We start from the raw sequence: 15,950 nt of genomic DNA, 5'->3' as shown, positions 1-15,950 counted from the left end.
GCCGGCAGCCTCGCCGCCGCCCCACGACGGGGCAGCAAGCGAAGGCAACGGCGGCGCCGCGACCAGTTCCCCCCGCACCCTCTGCGAGTGAGGGGCCATTACAGCCGTAGCCGCCGCCGCTCCCCGAGAGGGTGACGAGAGGCTGCGAGCAAGTCGCGGGGCTCGGCGGGCCAACCCGCCTCCCCTCCGCCGTCGCCGTGTGGGGCGGCGGGAGCTGCCCGCTCGGTATCATTCCGCAGGGCCGGGCCAGGCTCCCTCCCCTCCGCCCTCTCGCCTATACACTCACACAATAGACCCGGCCTTCCTCCCCCATATCCGGGGACTATATGCGGAGCCCGCGGAGGCTTTTCGCCTTCTCGCGGCGCCCGCGCTTCCACCCCCGGGCGCGTATCGCGCTCGCCCGGCCGCGCTGTTTACCTGACTCGGTGCCGGCCTTGCTAGTCTCCCTGCTGGGTTTGGGAGGCCGCCCCCTCGGCATGGCTGCCCCCTCCCTCCCCTCACACCCCCCCCCCCACCCACCCCCCCCCTTCCCCTCCCCCCACCCCCAGCGCGCGCACACACACACACTTGGCAACGGCGGAGGACGCGGCGGTTGGTGAAGGGGGGGCGAGGGGGCGGGGACGAGAGAGCGAACGCGGCCCTATACACGGGCCGCCGGGGACTCGCCGCTGTGGGAGCAGGCCAGGCGGGGGGCTGGCGCAGGCGCAGACGGGCCCACCGTGGGATGGGGGGGGGGGGGGGGGGAAGAAGAGCGAGCGCGGAAGAGGCGAACTCACGGCAAGGCCAGGCGGCGCAGGCGCACTGAGCGCGCCTCGCCAGCGCGGGCGGGGGGGGGGGGTACACGGCGGTGTGAAAGTGGGGGCGGTGGCAGGGAGGCTTGGTTGCGCATGCGCTAGGAGCCGGAGCGGGGGGCCTGCGTCTGACTGCGTGCCGGGGGGGAGGGTTGGTACATCCGGGGACAGCGGCGCATGCGCGGAGGTGCGGGCGGAAGCGGGTGGCGGGGCTGGCGGAGCGGCGTTGTGGCGAGCCCCGGCTGGGGCCTCCGCTCCTCTTGATCGTGGGAGGCGGCACGGCGGGTCTGCGTGGGCGTCGGTCTAGCGGGAGGGCTGAAGTTTCCCATACAGGGCATAGAAACAGGCGGGGCGGCCTCAGGCCGGACTCGGCCAAAGCCGCCGCGCCGTTCCCTGGGGGCGATGGTTCCCTGCCTTCCCCGCCGGCTTCCCTCCGTGAATTCCGGTTTTGGCCCGAGAGGTGCATAACGTGTACGGCGGACATGGGGCTCACCGCGGCCCCAGAAAGGCGTTTGCTGCCAGCATGCATCCCTGTCAGGGCTGGCGGGGCTCGGTCTGGGACCTTTCTGAGCTCTGCTGCCTGAATTACGTACTATGTGAGGAGATCTTGGGGCGGGGGGGAGTCATAAAAGATAGGTGGATCGTTTAGTAGCAGGGTTTGGGTATCGTAAGCCATAATATTTAGTTCTGTCACCTGTAAATTGTGTGCAGGGGAAGTGTGCCCTCCGGAAAGGTATCTATAAAGATGGAGATGTTTTTATTGGTAGCTTGTTCCAGTGCTTCATGGGTTTCATTGCTTCCAAAGACACTGCGGTATGTCATCTTTGAATTCATAGGGCTTCAGCTTCTAAAATGAGATTTTTATTACACCTCTTCTGTGCTAAATAAAAAAAACCTTTTAATACAAAACACTTGCTTTTGGTGGGTGACTTGATTAATCTTTTTTCATTATCTCACTACTTTGACCTATTTGAGATTCCAAAGCTTCCTCTGAGTTACGTTTTCTTTCTGCACCTATAAATTTTTAAATTCCCACTTAAAAAGGGTATATTTCTGTACAAAGGACACTGCTATGAAAATACTGCCTACAGTGATAAAACTACCCTTTTTTTTTTGGCTACTCAGTCTTTCACCCAAAGATTGGTCCAAAACCCACTTCCCACTGAACCAGGTTGCTGCTGCTTGGTTGCTCAACTGTTAAAATGCTCAGGTTCTTGCTGCTTTCCAGGATATCCCTTTCTTCCTCCCCCCATCCCATATGGCCAGCACCTGGCTGGTTTCTTCATTTCAAACCGTATAGTGTTTCAGTAGCCTGTATTAAAACACATTTAACATGATGTAGGCTTAGTTAAGCAAGCTGGATGACCCTGTCCTCATTTATTACATTTATTACTTTAACATCACTTTCTGTAGTCTCTGCAAATAGTATTAAGCAGGTACTTCAGATTGCTGATCAAAAAAATACAATCATAGAATGGGTTGGGTTGGAAGTGACCTTAAAAGGTCATATAATTCCACCCGCCCTGCAATGAGCAGGGACATCTTCAACTAGATCACATTGCTCAGAGCCCCATCCAACCTGACCTTCAGTGTTTCCAGGGATGGAGCATCTACCACTTCTCTGGGCAACCTGTTCCAGTGTTTCACCACCCTCATGGTAAAAAATTTCTTCCTTATATCTGATCTAAATCTACACTCTTTTGGTTTAAAACCATTATTCCTTGTCCTATCACAACAGGCCCTGCTATAAATTTTGTTCCCATCTTTCTTATAAGCCACCTTTAAGTATTGAAAGGCCGCAATAAGGTGTCCCCAGAGCCTTCTCTCCAGGCTGAACAACCCCAACTCTCTCAGCCTTTCTTCATAGGAGAGGTGTTCCATCCCTCTGATCATTTTTGTGGCCCTCCTCTGGACCCGCTCCAACAGGTCCATCTCTTTCCTGTGCTGAGGACTCCAGAGCTGGATGCAGTACTCCAGGTGGGGTCTCACCAGAGCAGAGTAGGGGGGCAGAATCCCTTCCCTCAGCCTGCTGGCCACACTTCTTTTGATGCAGCCCAGGATACAGTTGGCTTTCTGGGCTGCAAGCTCACATTGCCGCCTCATGTCCAGCTTTTCATCCACCAGTACCCCCAAGTCCTTCTCCGCAGGGCTGCTCTCAATCCCTTCATCCCCCAGCCTGTATTGATACTGGGGGTTGCCCTGACCCAGGTGCAGGACCTTGCACGTGGCCTCGTTGAACCTCACGAGGTTCACATGGGCCCACTTCTCAAGCTTGTCCAGGTCTCTCTGGATGGCATCCCATCCCTGAGGTGTGTCAACCGCACCACACAGCTTGGTTTCATCTGCAAATTTGCTGAGGGTGCACTCGATCCCACTGTCTATGTATGTCATTGATGAAGATATTTAACAGTACTCGTCCCAATACAGACCCCTGAGGGACACCACTCGTCACCGATCCCCATCTGGATGAGCCATTGACTACTACTCTCTGGATGCAACCATCCAACCAATTCATCATCCACTGAACAGTCCACCCATCAAATCCATATCTCTCCAATTTAGAGAGAAGGATGTTTTGGGGGACCGTGTCAAAGTTACAGAAGTCCAGATAGATGATATCCGTAGCTCTTCCCTTGTCCACTGATGTAGTCAGTCCATCATAGAAGGCCACTAGGTTGGTCAGGCAGGACTTGCCCATGGTGAAGCCATGCTGGCTGTCTCGAATCACCTCCCTGTCCTCCGTGTGCCTGAGCATAGCTTTTCAGAGGATCTGTTCCATGATCTTCCCAGGCACAGAGGTGAGGCTGACAGGTCAGTAGTTCCCAGGGTCCTCCATTCTACCCTTTTTAAAAATAGGTGCAATGTTTCCCTTTTTCCAGTCACCAGGGACTTCACCTGACAAATAGGGCAGGCTGGGTACTGATACCTGTAAACTATAGTAGCAAAACATTATTTAATAGTTGTCTCATCGTTGAATGTTAATTAACACTTTGTTAATTCATTTATCTTGTTCTGTTGCAAATGTATGGAGCTATTTTTTTCATCAGTTCCACGTTAAATGCCTTTCAGATACCTAATTAAATTACATCTAAAAACTTGCCTTTAGCTACCAAATTTAATCATATCAAAGAATGAAATCAGGTTTTTGGAATGCAAGGTTTCATTTCTTCCTGAAGGCTAAGGTTGGGTAAGCAATATTTAGATATTTTTTTCTTCTTCTATCTGCCAGTAAAAAGTGGACTGTATTTAATTTTCTCTGCAGAAGTGCAGCATTGATAAATACTGAAAAGAGGACTGAAGCTGCTGTGACCCTTGCCTGGGGCTCCTGTGAGCTGACTACTCACTACAGCCCAGCTACAGGCAGGGAAAAGGCAAAGAACAGCAGTGGCCTCTGGTGGTTACAGGCCAGTTCTGTGCTGAAAATTAAGATTGCCGGTCGTTTCAGCAGTGAACTACAACCTACGAGTACATGAGACAAGGTGACAGCTGTTCACATGATTTCAGTTAGACCCTAGGGACAGGGCTCAAAACCAAAGAACCCCAGCTGAATCGGTATCTAGAAAAACTTTGCACGAGCTCATTATTTTCACTACTTCTCCTGATTTTGTTCAAACTTTGTTATCGGGATTGTCTGTATTTTTTGTTGAGGTCTTCTGCTTTAGGATTAAGAACTTTGAATCTTGAGTTTTGTTTCAGTTTTGAAAAGAACTGCTGTACACTTTACAGGAATGTGAGTGGGATTGTATGTGCAGGCAACTTCCGTCTGTACTGATAGTAATGAAAATTGTACCATATTTTTCAAGTCTAATGCATAAGCCAACTTTAATTTCTATTTTAGCTTTTCAGCGTTATTGTTCCCTGCATGTCTTTCAGTGTTCAGCAGCAGTACATACAATCATGGTTAATTTTGTACTGCAAAAGTCTGTGCATCATCTGTTCCAAATTTATGGGGTATGTTTGTCGTTGCCTATCAGTCTTCTAACACTTCTGCATCACTCTCTCATTCTGTACGAAACTATCTCTGAATAAAAGTAGAAAAGACATCAGATTTTACTTCAGATCCTCAAGGAGCCCGTGGTACTGGGACACAAATAACCGTTTATGAAGAGTATATGGAATAGGTTTTGAAGAGCATGTGAAAATAACTTTTTATTAATAAGGAAATCCAGTGGTAAATCATATGCTTAAAATACTGTCTTTACAGCCATTTTCAATCTATTGAAGCTGTTTAATCTGCATGTAATTTCCCTTCTTTGTCTATGTGACTGACATAATATTTTTCACCTGTACTTTGCAACTCCTGGAAGAAAGGCACTGCATGCATAGCTAAACCCGTTGCTTTACTTGTTAGTGAATCTATTGTCTACATTTGCAGAGATGCTGATATTTCAAAATATTTAAAATTTGTTGTATTTTGTAAATAATAAAATAACCTATTACAGTCTTTCTCTAAAGTCTCTGGCTCTAGAGGTGCTACACAGGAAACTTCTCAGTTTTGGGGTGTGCCCTTGCAACCCAGTGCCTTCTCAGGTGAGAGCCTAGCAGACCATTACTCATTCTCTGCTGTCCATGCAAAGGAAACATGGGTCTGTTCCCCAGATGGAATGTGTAACGTAATACAGGGAGTGCTAGATGGTTGGCCTTTAACTCTTTCTATCATGAATTTTATCTGGTATCACTAATTTCTAGGAAGAAAAGCAGCTATAGTGTCAGCCCTTAAAATATGCAACATTAAAAGTTATGCTTGTTTTTTATCTACGGATGAAAAATATAGTGACAGAGAGAGTAAGGTTAACACAAGGCCACAGAACAAATTGAATTCTAGGTTTTACTACCAACTAGTAGTACTAGATGTGCTACTAAATTTTAAGGCAAACTAATGACATCTGGTGAACCATTTCAGTAAAGGAACTTACTAAGTAGGGTACTATTTACTGTTACAATTTTCAGACCCTTACTGTTGTAAGATACTATTTTCAGTTGCTTATGGCTTTGCCACACTTGAACTGTTTCGACTAAAATTCACATGCCAGCTGTCTAACTTCAGTTTGGGTTTGGTTGATTTGAACAACCTGCTTCTATTTGTCAGATTATGTTTCAACCTTTTTTTTTTTTCAAAGAGGGCACATAAAATTATTTGCTGCACTCACCAGTGAAACCAGTGATTGAAAATTTTGACGCTAGGATGAATTTTAAGTCAGGATGAGTCCATTACTCTCTCCAATAAAACTTCAAATTTATCCTTTTTATATATGTTCCAAAAAAAATTATTAGAATGTGCTCAATTTTTTTTTTTTTTTTTTTTTTTTTCATTTTAAGGAACTGGGTCATGTAACAGCTGTCTGTCGGTGTTTTCCAAGCTGGGGCAGCACAGAACTTTCCCTGAGTTAAAGCTGTAGGTGTGTAGCACTCCAGGTTGGCAAATCCCTCCACAATTTGCTTAAAATCATGACATTTAAATAAGTATAACACCTTTTGAATTTTCATGGTTTAGCTTTTGCATGTCTGAATGCTTGTGAACTAGAAACAAACATGTTTCTAATGAATGTGTTTTTGTATCATGGTTTGACTTTAGGCAATGGCATTTTAAGAAAAAACATCGCAATTTTCCCAGCATGATGGAAATACTGATACACCAAAGTAGTTCTGTGTTCAGCCAGAGGTGAGAGAAATAAAGGCCATCACAATGTCCTACATACACAGTATAGCCGGGCCTCCATAGAAGGGTGTTTCGATAGCTATAACAGCACATTTGCCTACTGACTTACACCTGTTGCCAAAATGAAGTAAGTTGTACCAGGAAGAGCAACTTTGTGCTTATAGGACATAGCCTGAACTAGAACCTGCAGTAATGTGGAAATGTCAATAAAAGCAGCAGTCTTCTCTGATATTACTATAATAGCAAAAGCTAGAATAGACCTGGTGTATATTTAGCATGTATGTAATTGTTAAAATTATACACTATGAGTACTGCAGTATACATTTTGTATGAAGGATTTCACTAAAGGAGTAGTTTTCCAATGTTAACATATTAATTTCCAAGGAAAGATAAATGTTTTCTGCTTTGCTGGGTTGGTTTGTTCATTTATCAAAGAAAGGGTGCCTCCTACTCTTTCTTGATTTGATTTTGTGTGACTAAAGGACTTGGGTTTCCAGCCCTGTCAACTAGCTTGCTTCTAAAGGTGCTATTCCAGTGGAAAATAGTATTTTGATGTAAAACTAATGCTCTGTAAAAATCTAATGTTTACACTCATTACAAAAAACATTTAATGAAGATCAAAAATGTAAATGAAAATATTGTTAGCCACTTGAATAATATCCATAAAATTCTCATTGGCAGCCGTAAGGCTGCATGTACAGTTCAGTATTTTAAGAGAAAATTCAGCATAGTGAAGTAGTATACTGTCATACTATAGTATATTGAGAGAGTACAGCTGTATTAAAGGTGGAAACTTAGTGTATTTTGAGACCAGGACCACTAATCCAATAAGAACAACACTGAGTCTAGCAGCTTCTTTTAGTATGTGCTACTGATCTTAGATATCTCACGTCTGTGTGACTTTCACGTGCTGCCAGCTGGGCACTAACTCAAACTGATCATCTAAAGGATAGAAATGACATTCATTATCGGTGTTGGAGTTCTAATTGGATTGCTATGAATTCTTACAAAACCATGTTATGTAGGTTGGCTCCTACACTGCGATTTAAAGGCTCATTCCACGTTTAAAACTGAACACAGACATCATAATTTTCTTGTGCAGCTTTCCTAAATGTGCAGTTATTACTCTCACGTTGATCAGTCTGAGGGTCTATGACTAGAGCTGTGTCTTTTCTATTGCATTTGATTCTCTCATTTTTCTTCTATTTATGTAATGTATACCCTGTGGTGCAGGTACTCCACCGGCTGAACTGTATTTTCTGTTTGTGGGTGTAACATGCCTCGAAGACGTTCCAGTCCTTCAAAAACAACCTGCTAATCTTCTAGCAGCTTTGCTGCAGATGCCAAAGTGTATTATCTGCACTAGATGGTATTGGGTGTTGGTTTTGCTTTGTTTCTGAATCTGTTTTAAATAATTTGTCAGAAATTTAGTAAGTTTCATTATTTCTTGTAGTGACGTTAGTTTCTGTGTTGTCTGTACTACCTGAAATTGCAGCCTCTAAGCTTTCTCTGTGTGTTTTCTTTGTGTGTCCTTTTTTTTGGTAATTACATGATCCTTTTGGTTTTATGATCATACATTGTATAATTTTAATCTGTCTTTTTGTGGTTGCAATTTTGCTCACTATTCTCAAGGAATAATATAGGAGTCTTCACAATCTACTAGGTTCACTGATGGCTTACTATGTACTTGGCATTTAATTTCCTGTTTGTATGCTGCCTCATCTTGACGTCTTATGATAGGCTGAGGTTTATGTTTTCTGTTTTCTGTTGCCTTTTTTTTTCCCTTCCTCCTTCCTCCTCTCCTCTTTCCTCTCCTCTTTGTTTCCTTTTTCCTTTACCCTTGCCTACAGGTTTTGGCAGGATAATTTCTTCTGCTACAAGGAATGTAGAAGACCTCCTGGTCTTCTCTTAGTATAGCCAGATGCTGTTGGAATATGTAGTAGTCTTTACAAGTAGTGACCAAGATATGCCTTTTCAAATGTGTTTCTACGTCCATTTTGTTGCAAAGAATGCTCAGTTACAAAACATACTATCTTTGTGCCTACAGTGAGTTCATGATTTCACATGTATGTAAGATTTCTGACACGTGCGTGTTTCAAATGTTGAAAGAAAGAGTACAGGCTCAGGACTCCATTCTGCCCTCCACATATAAAGACCTCTCCTGCAAACCAGTTTCTGAAATGAGGCTTTCTGTTCATAGAAATTACACTTTACATATTTTTTTTTCACTATGAAGACTGTGCTTGGAAAATCAGTCTTTTCCTGTGAAGGATGTTTTTTTATAGAAAAAAAAAATCCTTGTATTTGGACACTAGTATTTGTCCAAATACACTGTATTTGCTTGTATTTGGACATGCTACTGAGCCCTGGTGTCTGGATGCTGCATAGACCATAGAAGCTTGACAATTCAAGTGCACAGGAGTTGTTTTTCCCCCAAAATTTTCAATGGAAACAAACTTACAGACTTTAGAGCTAGCCTATGCATAGGAGTTACCCTGAAATAGGAGTTACTCTGAAATAGGAATTTAGGCTGAATACTTTGATCCTGAAGAAGTAAAAATAAAGTTTTCCAGCTTCATTCAGGAAGGGGGGAGATCTTAGCGGCTGTAACCAGTGCTAATCCGTACTTTATTTAGATAGGTAGCTAAGGGATTTTTATAATTTCACAAGCATATATTTTTCCTGCTTGTTGATGGGAGTCTTTCACGCTGTATCACACACACAAGTATGTATTAATATAAATGACCCCACAGTGAGAACGCACAAAAAGAAGTGAGTATGTGCTTGCAGGGAAGGTGACAGTAAGAAAGAAAGCAATTATACTTCCTTGAACAACAGAAATACATTGCATTTATTAGAAAAATCTCATAGAAGTATTTCTGTTTTAAACTTAAGCCTGACCTTTTCTAGGTCAATATGAGTATCTGAATGTTCATGTTCATAGTCTACTAGTTTTGGGAACTCATGTGATAGCAAACAATACAATGTAATTAATTGTTTTGTGGTTTTATGGTGTTAATTCATGTGAAGGAGCATTACTGTATACAGAGTCCTTCTGGAGATGTAGCTGCACATTTTGAAATATTTGGTGGCTCTTCTCACTTAGGAATTCCCTCCCTATCGCTCTCACATTGATTTTTCCTCTCTCCACAGCTTGTCACCCTGGGCTGTGCTAGCATGATTGCCCGGGGGGGGGCACACCACACTTGAAATAGATCATGGAACCAACCCCATTTTAAAGGACATTTATTGTTATGCTTTTGGCAAGCACAATAATACTGGTGCCAAACACAAACGCCATCTCCTCAGCCAGATATTAAAGCTGCAAAAATCAGGGAGTCAGATTTACCAGGAATTGGGAACATTGCCTTGATACAGCAATGCCATACGAGAGGGTTCATAAGGGAACTGGGCTTCTGGCACTTAAAATCAGGAATATCATGAGTGAGCTTGTAAACGAAGAAGCGGTGGGAAACCAGTAGGTACAGGAGAACATGTGGTTTGAAATGGGACTTGTGGTACAGGTAATGTTATGGGAATTCAGATACATCAGTCAGAGGGGAGAAAAATCAAATAGGCTGCCAATTAAAGATGAAAACATGGCAGAAACAAGTGCTTGAAATCTAAGATCCAGGATGAGGGAAGCAAGTCTAGCCCTAAGTGAAAGATGTGGCGTAGTACACGTATCAGAAGCTTGACAGAAGAAAGATAATCCACAGCAGATTGTAACACCAAAACAAAAAAATTGGTGATGAAGGTGAAAGATGAAGTAGGCCTTCTTGGTGGTGATGTAGTGTTATATATTTTTTAAAAATTAGAATCTAATGAAGAAACTCCCCACTTCATCAAGCAACCTTATGAATCCACATGGACTGAAATTTGAAGCCTAAATCAAAAAAATGTATCATTGGCTTTGTATAACTGCCCAGCAAAGATGATAACACTAGTTTCAGTATCCTAAGACCATCAAAGAAGCAGCCAAAGCAGGAAATAGAATAATCATGGGCCTCCTCAGTTACCTACAGCGATCGGGCAAATACTACATCAGACCATAACACAGAGATCACCATCGGTAGCTGTGTCATGGGGCGTATGGTTAGGGAGAGCCCAGGAGGGGCTTGCAGCCCGAGAGCTGGTTCAGAGCAGCACCCAGGGGCTGCCTCAGAGCCGCACAGCTGAAGGGCTCTTCTGCAGCGCCTGCCATAGCACGCTCGGCTTCAGTAATTTTCTGGGAACAACTGCAGTTGGGCCCTCTCAAAAAGGGGAACTGTGTAAAAGAAGCACCTTGTTAAAAAAGGTCAGCTAAGACAATTAAATCTTCCTAGTTCACCTGAAATTTATTTAGGTCACCACCATGTTGGAAGCACGGCGCCAACACACCCTGCTTATGAGGAAAAGTGTGGGAAAAGGCAAAAGAAAAACCACATAGCTAAGGAGCAAGCGACAAGCATCATGAAAGCAAGGAGACACTCTTCAAAAAACTGATGTCCGTATTAAAAAAATAGAAAGGATCGTAAATTCTGGCAGGTAACATCTAAAAGCACAGTAAGACAAGACAAGAAGAATTTTGAGGAGCATCTAGCAGAAGGATTCACAAGTAACAATAAATCTTTCTTCAAATATGTCAAAAGCAGGAAGTAAGCCAGAGTTTGAAGGGCCAGAATGATAATCGTGGTGTAAAGAGGGCACTCAGGGGAGGGATGGCCATTGCAGAGGAGCTAAATTAATTATTTGCATCAGCGCTCACTGCACAAGAAACGGGGCAGGTTCTGATCTAAAGTCTTCTTTGTGGGAGACTCCTCAGAGGACCTACGTGGAGAGGAAGTGACTACAGAAGACAACACATGGAGCAAATAGAGCACACAAAGAGCAGCACATCACCGGGACAAGGTGGTCTTCACGAGAGAATTCAAAAGGAATTCAAGTCTAAAATAGTTGAATGGCTCCTCAGACATGACAGCGGTAACTTCTTGCGCAAAGCTGCCTTGGCACCCAAGGACCAAGGAGAGTTGAAAATCTGAAGGCAATTTTTTAAAAAGTTTTGAAAAGAGACCTGGGGAACTACAAAGGTCTTAAGCGTTACATCTGTACCATGCAGATTAGCTAGCAGGAACAGAGTTACTGAATATCTTGATAAAATGATCTTTTTGAGAAAAGCCATGTTGGCTTTTCTGAAGTCTTATCAATAGTTATGTGGATGACTGTGATGTGGTTGACATAGCTCACTTGGTTTTTCCAAAAGGTTTTTGAGAAGTGTCTTATTAGAGGCTTTTAGGGAAACTTAGCACCACGTCATGAGAGGGAAGATCCTTGTATGGTTAAATGGTTGGAAGACAGGAATAAATGGTCAGTTTTCGCAGTGGAAGGTCGTGACAGGTGAGGTTCCATAAGATCTATGCTAGGGCCTTTGCTGTTCAACATGCTCATAAATGACTTTAAAAAGCACGTTAGCGGTGAGGTAATCAAGTTTGATGATATTAATTTATTCAGGGTAGTAAAACTTAGTGACTGAGCAATAAAATGACAGCTGAAATTCAGTGTAGATAAATGTACAATGATGTACATACGGGGAAGAAATCCTAATTTCACTTACATGAGCTCTGAGCTGACTGGAGTGAGAGTTGGGAGTTATGATAGATAGTCACACAGAAACATCACTCAGTGCTCAGCAGTGATCAAAAGAGTAAATCAAATATTAGGAGCCATTAGGAGAAGAATGAAGAACAAAAGAGAGAATGTCACTCTGCCATTATGTAAATCTGTGGTTTCGCCATATCTGTAATATGTTGTGCAGTTCTGACCTTGTCCTTCCCTACCACCTCAAAAAAATACAGGGGACTGGAGAAGATTTAGTCAAGGTCAACCAGGATGATCAGAGACATAGAGTAACTTGCATATGAGAAGCTACTTAAGCTACAACTGTTTAGACTGAAAGGAGATGTTTTCAATGACAAGGGGCAAGCTACAGAAAAAGGAACCAGGAAGAAACTAAATTATCATTAGAGGCAACAAATAGTAATAATCATAATAAAAAGAAGAGAGTTGAAGGAAAAGTCAAAAGGTACAAAACATAAAAATAGGGAAATAGAGATACTAAGATACTAAGCAGAATACCTCTTAATAGCACCCGATGGTCCCTGAGGGCATCCAAAGACTTGGTGGATGCTACCCAGCAGTTCTGTGCAGAGAGACATTGGAAGATGTATGACCACAACTGAATGCAAAATACTGGACTGAATAATTTTTTTAAACCAAATACAATTATTTCAATACTCGTTTACATTTGCAATTTTCCAGCTGTTGTATGCTTTTTTCTCTCTTTCAACTATTTTGTTGAAATGCAAATTATAAACACATATCTTTTAATATATTTCAGAGTTCAGCTCCACATGAAGCTTTTGGATTACCTTCTGGGACTCTAAACTAAACAAAACCCATAACAATTTCCAACTGACATCAGGAGGACAGCTATTTGAATGAATTTTTCTCTATAATCTTTATCAGTATTTGAAGAATATACCAGCTCAAAAATACATCAGTCAGCATCATAACAAATCTTTATTTTAATATTCTTCCTTATTTAAATAAGGAAAAGAAACCAATTGTTCATCTATTTTCTATCTTAAAACCCCATAGGACTGAGACAACCAGATAGTTTCCAACCAGTTTATGACTGCTGGTCTAATGCAGACCATTAGTGGCTAAATTACCGTCGGCTGTGGTTAAAATCACTGCAGGCGTTCTACTTAACAAAGTGTTAGTTAGGTGGCAGATGACCATAAAACATTGGGGTTATGTGAGTCCTCAGTACAGGAGAAAGAAAGCGTAAACGCCAAGCTGTGTTACATCAAAGACAGACATTGAGAATTGCTCTTTACTGATGTTAATTGTAGTCTTTGCTACATTCAGTATCTGCTGACCTGGGCCAAAATGTAGTTGCCAATGTATATGTGGAAAGCTCTGTAAGTTGCTGGTAGATCACATACACTCATATCTATTTTATAGACATTGTAGACAGCAAAGGCAGATGGGTTTACTGAATTTTCAAAAGTCATACAGAAAACTAGGGGCAAACTCAGGGTTAAAAACCCAAACTTCCTGATTCCAAATTCTCTGAGAGGGGATGAGGAGGAGAATAAAGTGTAAAATCATCCTAATTAAAAAACAAACAACAATTTCATATGTAGGTCTTAGCAGATGAGCACTCGACACTAGCAATTTTAGGGATGCCAGTAATTTAAAATATCATTTCTTTTATGAAAGGTGTCTCAGATTGTTGCCTTAATTTATCCCTACGTAATATGAATCAGGTAATATCACTTTTATGAGAAGAACAAATTATTTTGTAATAGCATATATCTGGACTCAGTTTCCAGGTATGCAGTCAACTGCACAGAAACCTGATGCTGACTTTCCTTGGGGGAGGTTAGAACAACTGCATGCTCATCTTCCATGTGAGTTACCTGCCTGGGCTGTCTAGGTCGTTGGCACAGAACTTCATCATTATTTTATTACCAAAGAAGTAACAAAAATGGCTTATCATTTTTGTGGACACATGAATAGAAAGAGATGGAAAATTACGGCAGTTTGCCTCATAATTATTTACTAAAGAGCAGAGAAGTGTCAAGACTTTGGAGCTGTGATTTAAATACTTCATCATTTAAACACCCGTTGCCTCCTATCCTCCTCACCAGTATTTCCTTCTTTTTTTCTTGTTAATATTTGTTCTTTTTTCAGTGCTCACTCACATTGCATGTCTTACCGAACTTGTCTATTCTTCTTTTTCATACACCCCATTGCTACACCTCTGTCTGCATCATCCTACCTACTTTGTTGGTGTTTGCCTTCCCCAGCTGTCTTTTTTTCACTCCTGGCGATTTTTCAGAGGTAAAAGCAAGTGGAATCTTCAAACGTGTTGGATACAAAATTGTAATACCCTTCCACTTACGTCAGTGTGTATTGTCTGAGTTTTCTGGGGCTCGTAGCTTGGCCAAGTATGGATGCCTTTCTAGGGAACTTCAGCAAGTGAAAGTCTGCTGATTTTCAAGTTCTTGTTTCAAAGGATGTAGGTAACTGATTTTTTAAAATGAGGTAACTGAGAGTCCATATGGAGTAAGCGAGCTGTTATCCTCCATGTAATTCTTGAAAATCACAAAAACATTTCATCTGAAACACTGACTCCCTCTTTTTTCCTTTGATTTAAATCTGAAGATGACACTTATCCCAGAAAAGATCAGCCCACACAGTTAAATTGGCAATGAAATTGAAAATGGTCTTATAATGGGAAAAGTTAGGCAATCTTAACAGCAGGTGTCAGTGTGAACTCTGCCTGTGTAATTAAGGGTGAAAACAATCTGATTAAGAAGTTTCAGCGCCATCACATGATATCCTCAGTTGTGGATCTTAAAAGCTCCTTTCTTATTCAGAAGTACCTTCCAAATATTGTTGTTTCACATGTCCGATATATATCAAATAGTTACAGTATCATAATCAGGCTATTTTTCTGTCTTGTCAGCAATTTTCACTAGGAGCAGCACCACCACCATAGTGAAAACTTTGAAATTACACCTCTGAAAGCAGCAACCATATATGTAAATATTTGATGTTATATAGTATCTGTTATATTTGGTTTATAGAAGAATGTGCTAACTAAGTGATAAGGTTGATTTAAAAGACAGACTAAACTCTGAAAAGACAGAAACAAAATAAAATATAATTTTGAAGAGATTTGAAGAACTGTATAGTCAATGGAAAAAAAAATCTAGTGAAGAAAGTCACTGAGGCATGTAGTAATAAAAATCAGTTGTCTGCAGAGCTGGCTGAACAAGTTGTAAGAAGTTAATGAAATGAATTAAATTAGAAACACCTGGTAACTAGTAAAGTAGGGGTTTTTTTAGGGTGGAAGAAATGAACACTTACTTTTATCTTGAAATCCATTTAGGTATTTCCTCTTCCCTTCTGCTTTTAGCCGATACCTTCACCCATGTTTTTCTGTGCTAGGTGTGAAAAGATATTTTCTGTTATTGCAGATCTTTGGAATGCCTGCCTATATTCTCCAGTACAGGTGTTCCAGCCATTACACTGTTGGGATATTTAGTCTTCATTTTTCTGAGAAGACAGGCATAGAAATTTTTGTCAACATGATTGCTTAACAATCTGGTTTATGTGAAAGCTGAGGGTAATCACAGATCAGGCAGCTGCAGGTTTATTCTATACTAGACTAGATATGAGATAAAAATCTTAGTCAAACTAGAAGACATATGGAAGATAATTATTCCTTTAAAAGTTCTGCTATACATATATACATATATATATATGCAGAGGAGCAAGGCTGGAAGGCAGCCAGGTTCTCCCAGCTGAGAATTCCCCTGGCACTGGGGGACTCAGCTGGCATCCAGCCTGCTTCGCTGGCTCCTGCCCAGCTCCGCTCCTGTGCCACAGAGCTGCAAGTACCTTGCCCTTCAGCTATACTCCGCTGGTGTATGTAGAGAAGCTTTCAC

The sequence above is a fragment of the Gymnogyps californianus genome, chromosome 2 (assembly GCF_018139145.2).
Source record: "Gymnogyps californianus isolate 813 chromosome 2, ASM1813914v2, whole genome shotgun sequence".
Taxonomy (NCBI): Eukaryota; Metazoa; Chordata; class Aves; order Accipitriformes; family Cathartidae; genus Gymnogyps; species Gymnogyps californianus.
This window is presented reverse-complemented; position numbering follows the sequence as displayed.